This window comes from Balaenoptera borealis, assembly GCF_965194805.1.
Source record: "Balaenoptera borealis genome assembly, chromosome: 8".
In the NCBI taxonomy this organism is placed as follows: Eukaryota; Metazoa; Chordata; class Mammalia; order Artiodactyla; family Balaenopteridae; genus Balaenoptera; species Balaenoptera borealis.
The window spans coordinates 79,081,961-79,092,183 of record NC_138865.1 but is presented as its reverse complement, the minus strand read 5'-3'; positions in this window follow the sequence as shown (position 1 = coordinate 79,092,183).

The following is a 10,223-nucleotide window of genomic DNA, read 5'->3' as shown; positions in this document are numbered from 1 at the left end:
AAAACTATAGCAAAAATGGTCAGAGTGGTTCTTGAGGACAGGGGTGACAGGAGGATTATGAAGGCTGTTGGGTGCTTCCGTCTCACTGTCCTGTTTCTAGATCTGGGTGATGGTTGCATAATGTGCTCGCTTGTGAAAATTCATCAAGCTTTATACCTACTTGTACACATTCAAATAAGGCAAATGATGTTCTGTATAGCTTGACTGTGAATGTCATTTACACAGTCAAGAATTACAGCACTGAATTTTTATGAAGCAAAATACATTTATTGGAAGGATGAGGAGGAGGGAAGTGTGCAGGGGCAGTGATGGGAAGAGTTTGGGAAAGAAATGCTCATCTTCCGTTAGTGGGAAATGAATAGGTAGATACCTAACCTGAAAACATAGGAAGCAGCAGTATAAGCATCTCCCTTAGAGATAGGGAGAAAACACAGTAAATAACTCAAAGGGTTGAAATTGCTTGCTTCTAAGGAATGAGAAATGGGATGTGATGGGAGCAAACAGATTAATATTTCTTTTACTTACTATGTCTTGTTAAATAATTTGATTCCTTAAACTATGTGCAGGTATATCCTGATGAAAATAAAAATTAGCCTTTAGAAAGTTAATTATGTATTTGGAGGGTGTTAAAAAGTTGTGAAACTTAGGACAAACTTTTTGTTTTTTAATAAATTTATTTATTTATTTATTTATGGCTGCGTTGGGTCTTCATTGCTGTGCACGGGCTTTCTCTAGTTGGGGTGAGCAGGGGCTACTCTTCGTGGTGGTGTGAGGGCTTCTCATTGCAGTGGCTTCTCATGTTACGTAGCATGGGCTCTAGACACGCAGGCTTCAGTAGTTGTGGCTCACGGGCTCAGTAGTTGTGGCACACGGGCTTAGTTGCTCCACGGCATGTGGGATCTTCCCGGACCAGGGCTTGAACCTATGTCCCCTGCATTGGCAGGCGGATTCTTAACCAGTGTGCCACCAGGAAAGTCCCAGGATAAACATTTTTAAACAATGTATTATATTTTCAAATTACATGCTCAGTATGTTTTTCTTCAATTTACAAACACCTTTTTGAATAAAGTACCTCTAAATTCAGTGAGTTCAACTAGTAATCTGGAAAAAGTAATGCACACATTATAAAGCATGCTGTTCAATAGAACTTTCTGCTATCGTGATAATGTTCCATTTCTTCACTCTCCAATAATTACTTTAAATAGCCACACGTGCCTAGTGACTATTAGACAATCCAACTATAGAAGATCCAAAAAAAAAAAAAAAAGGAAATACAGGGGAAATAATATATTTACTGTGCTTTTTTTCAGATTAACAATTGGACCAATTGCTTTAATTTTGAGGTACTTTATCTGAAAACGCGTGGACCACATTTCATGAAAATAGAGCTAACATATAGTTCAAATTGTTTCTCAGCTTCGCGGATGCTGTGCGTATGATACTCTTTTCTTCTACTTAGTTTGCTCTTTTTCTAATTTCTCATTTATTTTCAGCCATTATTTCCTTTATAAGCATTTTAAGTCTAAAGCTCACCCCCCCACACCCCCACTACAGGTTTACCTGCCGGCATGTGGAAGCCAGCCCCTTGGAAAGGGAGTGAGCTGTCTGGCATTTGGCATCTCTGCTCAGCTCTCCTGATCACGGTCCTGTACACAGTCACCTTCCCTTAGAGTTCTCAATGGACTGCATTCTTAAGTTAGGTTGAAGGGCATTTAACAGAAGGGAGATGGATATATTTGAATGGCATTCATGAATATATGAATTCGTATACCAACCGACAATAGTCTCTCTTTTTTTAAAAAAAATATTTATTTATTTATTTATTTATTTTGGCTGCATTGGGTCTTAGTTTCGGCATGTGGACTTCTTAGTTGCAGCATGCATGCAGGATCTAGCTCCCCGACGAGGTATCGAACCCGGGCCCCCTGCATCGGCAGCGTGGAGTCTTACCCACTGGACCACAAGGGAAGTCCCCACAATAGTCTCTTTATAGCAGCCTCCCACAAACTCCAGTGTCTCATATGTTTGTAATTGCCTTAAGCTCTTTCACCTAGAGTGTAAACTTCTGGAAGCCTTGAACTGTATTTTAATTCCTCTAGCACCTATGTATAGAAAGTGCTCTGTATATAATTGTGCATTAATTAGAAAAAAATATATCTTGGGTATTGGGACCTTAATACAGCAACAGAATTAGAGAAAGCTTCACTGGGGACCCAGCTTGTGGGCCAAATAATTTTTAAACCTGGCTCTGCCTTCCTTAGCTCCATTTTATTCTCCGAGGCAAAATCTATGCCATGGATTAAGCCTCGAGGACTGAGTTTTGTTGTCTATTAAGGGCTCGTTACAGTCATTATGATAGATATTAACTTATATTTTTCTCACAAAAAAATGGTGACTTCCTGAATGTTTTATTTCTAATCCTTCATGAACTGATACTTCAAAAAATACAATAAAAATTACTAGAAAAATAGTCACACACTTGGATGTCTTGACAATGTCAAAATGCTGTAAGGTATTCTAAACACTGTCAATTTCAGTAAGAGACAGTTCATAGGCCAGTAGCAGTCACAGACCACACTTCGGGCTTTCCCTGTCAGCCAGAGCAGGTTGACAAACTTGTAAAGGGCCAGACAGAAAATTCTTAAGGCTTTGCCATATCGAAAAAGCAACCATGGACAATAGTAACCTTCTTTTTTCCAATTGCTATGCAGGTTTTATGTAATTCATGTGCACACAATTTTGAAGCACAGGTGTTAACACTGAAGGAAGATAGTTATGGGTTTAAAGTGGTATTGGTATCTTCAAATCTGGAGTGTCCTGGTGAATTTTAAATGTTTACTCTTCTAGTTGTGAGGAGTAGGTGATCACAAGATGCCAACACTGGATAGGAACTAAATTTTTTGTCCCCGCCAAATTGATATGTTGAAGTCCTAACACCCAATATATTAGCAGGTGGAGCCTTTGGGAGGTAATTAGGTCATGAGAGTGGAGCCGTCATCAATGGGATTAGTGCCCTTATAAAAGGACCCCAGCGAGCTCTCTCACTTTCTTTCCACTACTTGAGGGTATAATGAGAAGTTGGCAGTCTTGCAACCTGGAAGAGGGCACTCATCAGAACTGGACCATGCTGGCTCCGTGATCTCAGACTTCCAGCCTCCAGAACTGTGAGAAATAAATTTCTGTTGTTTCTAAGTCATGCAATCTATGGTATTTTTTTTTATAGCAGCCTGAACAGACTAATACAGGAACCCTGATGTGAAATAAAGTAGGTGACCTCTTCCTTCCCTCTCCTCTTCTCCCTTTCCCTCTCTTTCATGCTACCCCCCACCCCCATCTTCCCCCCCTCTCTTCTCCTCTTTTCTCTCTCTCTAATGGAAACAGGTGTGAGAAGTTGAACTGGGAGTGAAGAAGATACAAAGGCATCATCTATAAATGTTTGTAATATTTCTCTTTGGAACTAGATATGAAATGCCTCCAGGGTACTGGTCTTAATAGAATTTCTTAAGGTCAATGCTGTAAACCAACACTAGTTCCCTGGGTTACCCTGGACAATGGGGTGAGCAGAGCTGCTGAGGGGTATGTAGGAAAGGGGTGGTTGCCAGTGCCTGTATAGTTGAGAGTCTTGAGTGCTCACTACTGCTGTGTATAGTGGAGCCTCATCTTAGGAAGGGGTTAGGTTGTAAAGTCAGCAAGCATGGCCAAAAGGCAGATACAGAAGTCAAAAAGACCCATGAAACTTTTTTTTGTTTTTGGCTGTTTGCCATGCGAGATCTTAGTTCCCCTACCAGGGATCCAACCCATGCCCCCTGCAGTGGAAGCGCAGGGTCTTAACCACTGGACCGCCAGGGAAATCCAAGAAAACTTCTTACCTTTAAGTTGCTAAAACCTGGGTCTTTTGTAACTCAAACCTAAGATTTAATTCTTCTGTGTCTCTTTGCATTTTGGCCATGGCCTCCTTATTCTGGGATAGTAGGGGCCTTGGTTGAATTTGAACAAGCAAGGATAACTGAGCAAATAAAAGAATCTTACTTTTCTCTCTCATGCTCTTGTCCAACGAACCTATACAGCTGAATTTTCTTAAGCTGAACACAACTGCACTGTATCATCTTTTGTATTTCCCATAGCAGACCTAAGCCTCATAGTTACCATTTCAGCTGGGAATCTGTTTGCAAGTAACAAATGGTTTCTGGCTGATTTAGGCTAGAAAGGAATTTACTGGAAGAATGATGGGTTGCTCAGGGGATAGGTGGGAAAGCTGGCAACTGGGTGAGAAAAGGGGAACTCTGAGCAAAGGGGACCTCGAACCAGAGCCAGAATGACTGCACAGAGCTAGTTCATCGAGGGCAGTGCCACTGCTGCTGAGTAGGGAGGCCCCAAATTCCCACCAAACTCCAGCAGAACCATGTCCTTCACACTGCTGGCTGGCCCTGTTGCCCTGGAAATGAATCTTTATATGATTAGCATCTGATTGGCCAAGCTTCGGTCACATGCCCATGTGTTAGCTGCAAGAGGGGCTGGAATACTGAGTACCTGGCTATTTCAGCTTCTTTGAGAGAAGCTTTTCTATCAAAGTTCATGCAGTGGGAAATAAATTCCCTAAACATAAGGAAGGGGTTCCGAAACTGGGCATTAAAAAAAAAAAAAGAAGACAAATATCCACTACCATTACCTAATTCTGAAGGAAATTATGATCTTCTGAGTATACGCTATCCATCCACTCCCTCAGCCACTCCAAAAAGCATTCCTTATATTAAGTTAGAATGTTCCAGAGAGACTGATAGAACCTTTGGTTTTCTTTTACTGAAGGAAGAAAAAGTGATCCATAGTATCTCCCTTTTTATCTTGATTTGCTGGAAGCTCAGGGCTAATGTTCAATCACAGTAGCTATAATCATCTAGAACCCTGATTTTCAAAATGTTCTCCAAACTGCTGTAGAGCCTCACAGAAGTGCCATGGGCAATGGGCAGCCAAGAGGACCTCTGCCGCTTCACACCCTCCTTACTTTAAGGCAGCACTCTTAACTGTCTGGTGAAGACTACGTTTGATTAAAGGCCTCCACTGCTAAGAAATACTTAAATTTCTGCTTGGATTGATTAACCTACTTATGTCCTCCTCCCTCAGGGTTCACGTCCTCTATTTCCATGTCAACAATTTCATTTGTATACATAAAAGACGCACTGCAAGCACTTTTCTGGAAGCAGATGGATATAAATCCTAGAAGAGTCACTCCCTCTGGGGCTTCGAGAGGATTCTGGGGTGTGGGTTCTGCTTGGGTCCATGTAAACAAATACCTGCTTCTAACTATTTATGAGTCACTCATAGGAATTCCAGGTTAATCTCAGGGTCCTTTTAGGCCTCTCTGAGCCTTCAAAATATTTTCTACTGTTGCCCAGGGAGTTGTTTTGCTTACAAATTTGCTTGTATTTCAAATGAATTAAAGGCTCCCCATCCACAATTGTATTTCTGTCAAATGAAGTGTTTTGTTTTGTTTGCAAATCTATCTCCTGAACCTGACAAGCCGTAATACTATAATATTCTGAGATTTCTACCATATTTCAAAAGCAGGATTTTCCCTGGCTCTTCGCCTGACCAGCTAGACCTGTTCTCTGCTGTTTCCTATTGATTTAGTTTGAGTACTTTTCTGAAGATTTAGAGGACGGAAGGAAGTGTTATCTTGGATTCTCTGCCCCTTTTGAAAGTATTTTCTTCATGCCTTTTTAGACAGTCTTGCAAAGGAATAGCTAATATGAAATATCAGCAAAACAGCTTAACTACACGAAGGAGATCATGTTCTTTGTAAGAATACAATATTAAAAGTCAAGTACAGATAACTAGGTACACATTGAACACATTCAAAAGAAGAATATGTCCCCATGTTTCACTATAGAGATTCAAGATGGGAGTGATTACGTTCTCTCCATTTCATCTGTTGAATACTTCCCAGTGGTAAATTTTAGTGGTCGTACCAGTAGGAGATTCAATGTGCCTTTATTCACATCACTTCATTGCTCCTCACAAGAAGTCTGAGACATCCTGCTAGATGTTATTGTAACTACACTTCAGATGAAGAAACCGAAAGTCAAAGGTAAACTCAGGTGGACTTGAACTGTGTTGGCAGAAAATTTCAGAGCTGAGTGTGGAATCCAGGTCTTCACCCGTTACAGGAGGGAAACAATCTTAGTAGACTCAGGCTTAGCCTCCCAGCCCTGGAGGAGGTGTGTATATGGGACCCTGGGAGCTATGGATGGTGGCGTAGTGAGTGAGGACAATCCCCAGGCCCACCGATTAGCAGCTTTTGCAGGACATGGCAGCTTACCCTTTGCTTGGCTCTTGTCTCTACTAGCTGGAGTGTTTTAGGCACAGGATAGAGTTAGCAAAGCTGAGATCAAACTTTTAGTTGAGGTAGTAAAAAGGCAGAAAGTTCACAAACATATAAGTCTTAATCAACTTGGCATGCTGTGGACAGGAACAAGGTCTCTGAGTCTGGAGGAACTGAGAAGTGCCAAGGATCCAGTTCACAGACTGGACCAGGAGAGTCAACAACTAATGTCAGAGGAGGGTGCCTAGGATTAGGGCCTAAGGCCCTGGCAAGCTCCTTGGGCCACTTGTTGTGATTCCATTGACATCCATCTCTTGCTCCCTGTGAAGTCCCATCATACATGGACCCTCCACAGCAAGCTCACGTTCCCTAGTAATCCCTAAACTCTGATTGCTTATTCCAGACTCCAAGCCTTTGCTTATTCTCTTCCCTTTCCCTCCACTTACCTGTAGCCCATCCATCTGTAAAATGATGTGAACGTGAGGCCTTTCTTTTCTTCATACTTTTGGAAGAGCCTGCCAAGCGGAAAAAATCTCTGTAAAATCCCCCATATTCCAATATTAAATCCTAGGAAATCCAGGTCATGCTAAGAGAATGTGAAACTGTTCTGCCCACCACACCCCTCTGCTTACAGGGGAGTGGAGTTGAAGAGAGAGGAGGGAGAGATCCTTTGGAGATAAATAGCAGTGTACTCTGTCTGTGTCCCCTTCAAGTGTATCCAACAGAGAGCTTGTGTGCCCTTAGTTGGGAGGTGGGACATAAGAATTGTATGAGAAGCCGTAGCTGGATTGGCCTTAGACAACAGAGCAGAGAGAAGGTGGCACTGTCATCCTCAGAGGGGACAGGGAAAGGGGCAAAGGTGCATGCTTCCCATGGACAAGAAATGCAGATATGGCCAGAGCCAAATCTGAAAGAGACTCCACCCAAGATGGCAGGCTGGAGCGGTGACATAGCGCAGAAGACGGGCAGAGGAAGGGTTTCCAGAAATTCAGGGTCTAAGGGGCCTAAAGGGGGCTTGGATGCACCAGAGTCATTGCAATTTAATTGCCCCAGTAGAGAAAATTCAGAGAATCGGCTTTAAGCACAGCAAGCCCAGGGTCAGCCAGGTAAGCCTGATTTTTTTCCCTAACCCAGAGTTTTTTAAGCTATGCATTATGAAATCAAATTAATGGATGATAGTAAGCTTCAAAAAAAAATTACTAAATTAGAATATGATGGAAAAAATGTAATGAAACTTTTCCTTCAGTTTTATAGAGGTGTTGGTATAAATTTTGTTTTTTAAATTGTGAATCACAGTCAAAAGAAGTTCGAAAGCCCCTGTTTTAATTTGCTCTTCTTGTGCTTGGTTCTGGAAGGATTAGGCAGCTGTAGTTTGGGAGATTAGAAACAAGGTCTGTGGAGTCAGTTTCTGTGCAGATTTGGGCAAGTTATTTTATACCTTTCTTTGGCTTAGAGTCGTACCTGTAAAACAAGGATCATAATGGTTATCAGGTTGTTAAAAGGATTAAATAAGTTGATCCACGCGAAGTGGTTCTCATAGTATTTGAAAAACGGTATGTATTGATACTTGATAAATGCTAATTATTGCTGTAAAGTGGTTATTTCATCCCCTGGCCAAAGATAACATTGTAACTGTAAGGACACAGCAAACTTCCCCAGATGCAGAGAGTCTAGTGCTGTTCAGCTGAAGACAACCATTTCTATGGGCAAAGAGGCGTTCCACAAATATTTACGGAGCAATTACTGCGTGTTAGCCCTCTGTAGTGCGTTAAGGATACAAAGTAGAATAAGATAACAAGGAACATACAGTCTCCCAAAGAACTTCCAATTTATTTGACTTGATCTCCATCAACCCCATGAGGTACCTGGTATATTTTCGGTCCATAGTAAATATGTGTTGAACACATTTCTATGTCAGGAATCATGAACTGTCTACCTCACCCAGATGCAGTAAATAAGGGAGCATCACTTCCCTTCATTTTTTTCCAGTACCTTCAAGATGTGGAGGGAAGAACAGCAGCACAGGGGACTTTCCTGCAGATGCCGCAAATCTACACTTGAGGAAAGATGAATTTGTTCTTGTAGATATCCTCTGTTGTCTATTTTATTGTGTTTGTTGAAAAACAGTTTTCAGGAAAGGAATAAGAAAGGAAACAGATGGCGCCAAATGACAGAGAAGAACTTTACAGATTTCATCTCTCTTTGCTGCTCAGAGCAGCTGACAAGCCAGCAGGAAAATAAGAGCAGGGAGGTGGTGTAGCCTCCTGAATCATCCATGTGGTCCCCTCCCTCCATTCCAAAACTCCCAGTCCTTCAGCCATGTAAACAGAGCTCTGATGTCACAACCCAAGGAAGGTCAGGCTGGGTGAGTATGTCCAGCCCTTCTTCCCGCCCCTTCTGCCCTTTAGAGCAGGGCAAAGACGTCCACGCAGGTTACACATAAAGTTAACAAATTGACAGGGTGGTTTGTTTTCCTTTTTAGCCCAGAGGCAGTAGAAACTAGAGAAGGAAAAAAAAGAGAGGCTGATTTGGGAGAACGTAAAGCCCTTCCCACCTGTTGCCTTGGAGGGCGTATACAGCTGCACATAGGTGGGGACCCAATCAGAATGTGTGTGTGTCTTTTCTAAAAAGGTTAAGAACTACCCTTAAAAATGGCAACAGTAAAGATTATGCTTTAATTGTTGTGCAATTTACAAGTTTACAACTACAAAGCACAGCCCCTGACATCATCTTCAATGACTTGGCCAGCGTCTCAGAGAGCTTAGATGGAAATGAAGATACCCTGACTTGAAGACCAGTTGTCTTTCAATTAAGCTTTTTATTCTTTTCTTTTTCTTTTTTTTTGGCTATGCCACCCGTGGCTTGTGGGATCTTAATTCCCCAACCAGGGGTCAAACTCGCGCCCCCTGCATTGGAAGGATGGACGGAGTCTTAACCACTGGACTACCAGGGAAGTCCCTAAGTTTTTTATTCTGAAAAGAAATTCTTCCTCTTCCATATCTTGACATCTTCTTCAGTGTTTTCCTTATATCTACATGTTTTGTAGATCTTAAAGAGCTTCTTATTCCTTTTCCCCAAAGCTACCTACCACCTTTTGTATGTAAATACTTTGACCCATTTGCGGGTGGAGGTAGATGCAGTAGTGGATGCATTTTGCAAGCCTCACGTTGTTCTGAATATACTGAAGTCATGTTTAGCTTCATGGCTGTGCTCTCTGGGCAGTCGCACAGGGCCTGATTCTTAGAAGGGCCCCAGGCTTAGTTTCAACGCTCTGCTGCCACCATCTTGAAATTCTTTTATAATTTTTACGCTGGGCTCCACAAATTATGTAGCTGCCTCTGACTGACCCAATTAGTTTTCTGAGAAACCACACCCAGATGGTTGGCCTGAGAATATTGTTTGCTTTCTCCCAGTTTCCACAGTATAAGTGGCTTGCCTTCTTAGGATGGACTACAGGTGAATGGGGAAATAACATTGGTGTGACACCTTAGGGTTTACCACAGACTTTCACATGCATTATCTCCTTTAATCCTCACAAGCAAATGTTAGGAGGCAAGTCTATTTAAGGCCAACAGAAATCCACCTACAAGGGATGAAATTGATTTGACAGGCAAACAGCAAACAGCTCTTTAAAAGTGAAAATCAACAGAAAAACAGGACAGAGAAATTATCCAGATGTTATACAGCTGTGCTGCAAAGGAAGTTACAAAGGCAGTAAAGGACTCAGCATGGAGTTTGGCCAAAGGGATCATGGGGAATAAAAATTCCAATCCCAGGCCAAGAGAGAGGGAGAGAGAAGAGACATTGTTCTTGGATAATCCTAGAGCAAGAGTCACAAAGATCCCTCACGATCCCTTTATAGCCCAGGGATAAGTATCACAAAGTCCGGCTGAAAACTCCTTTG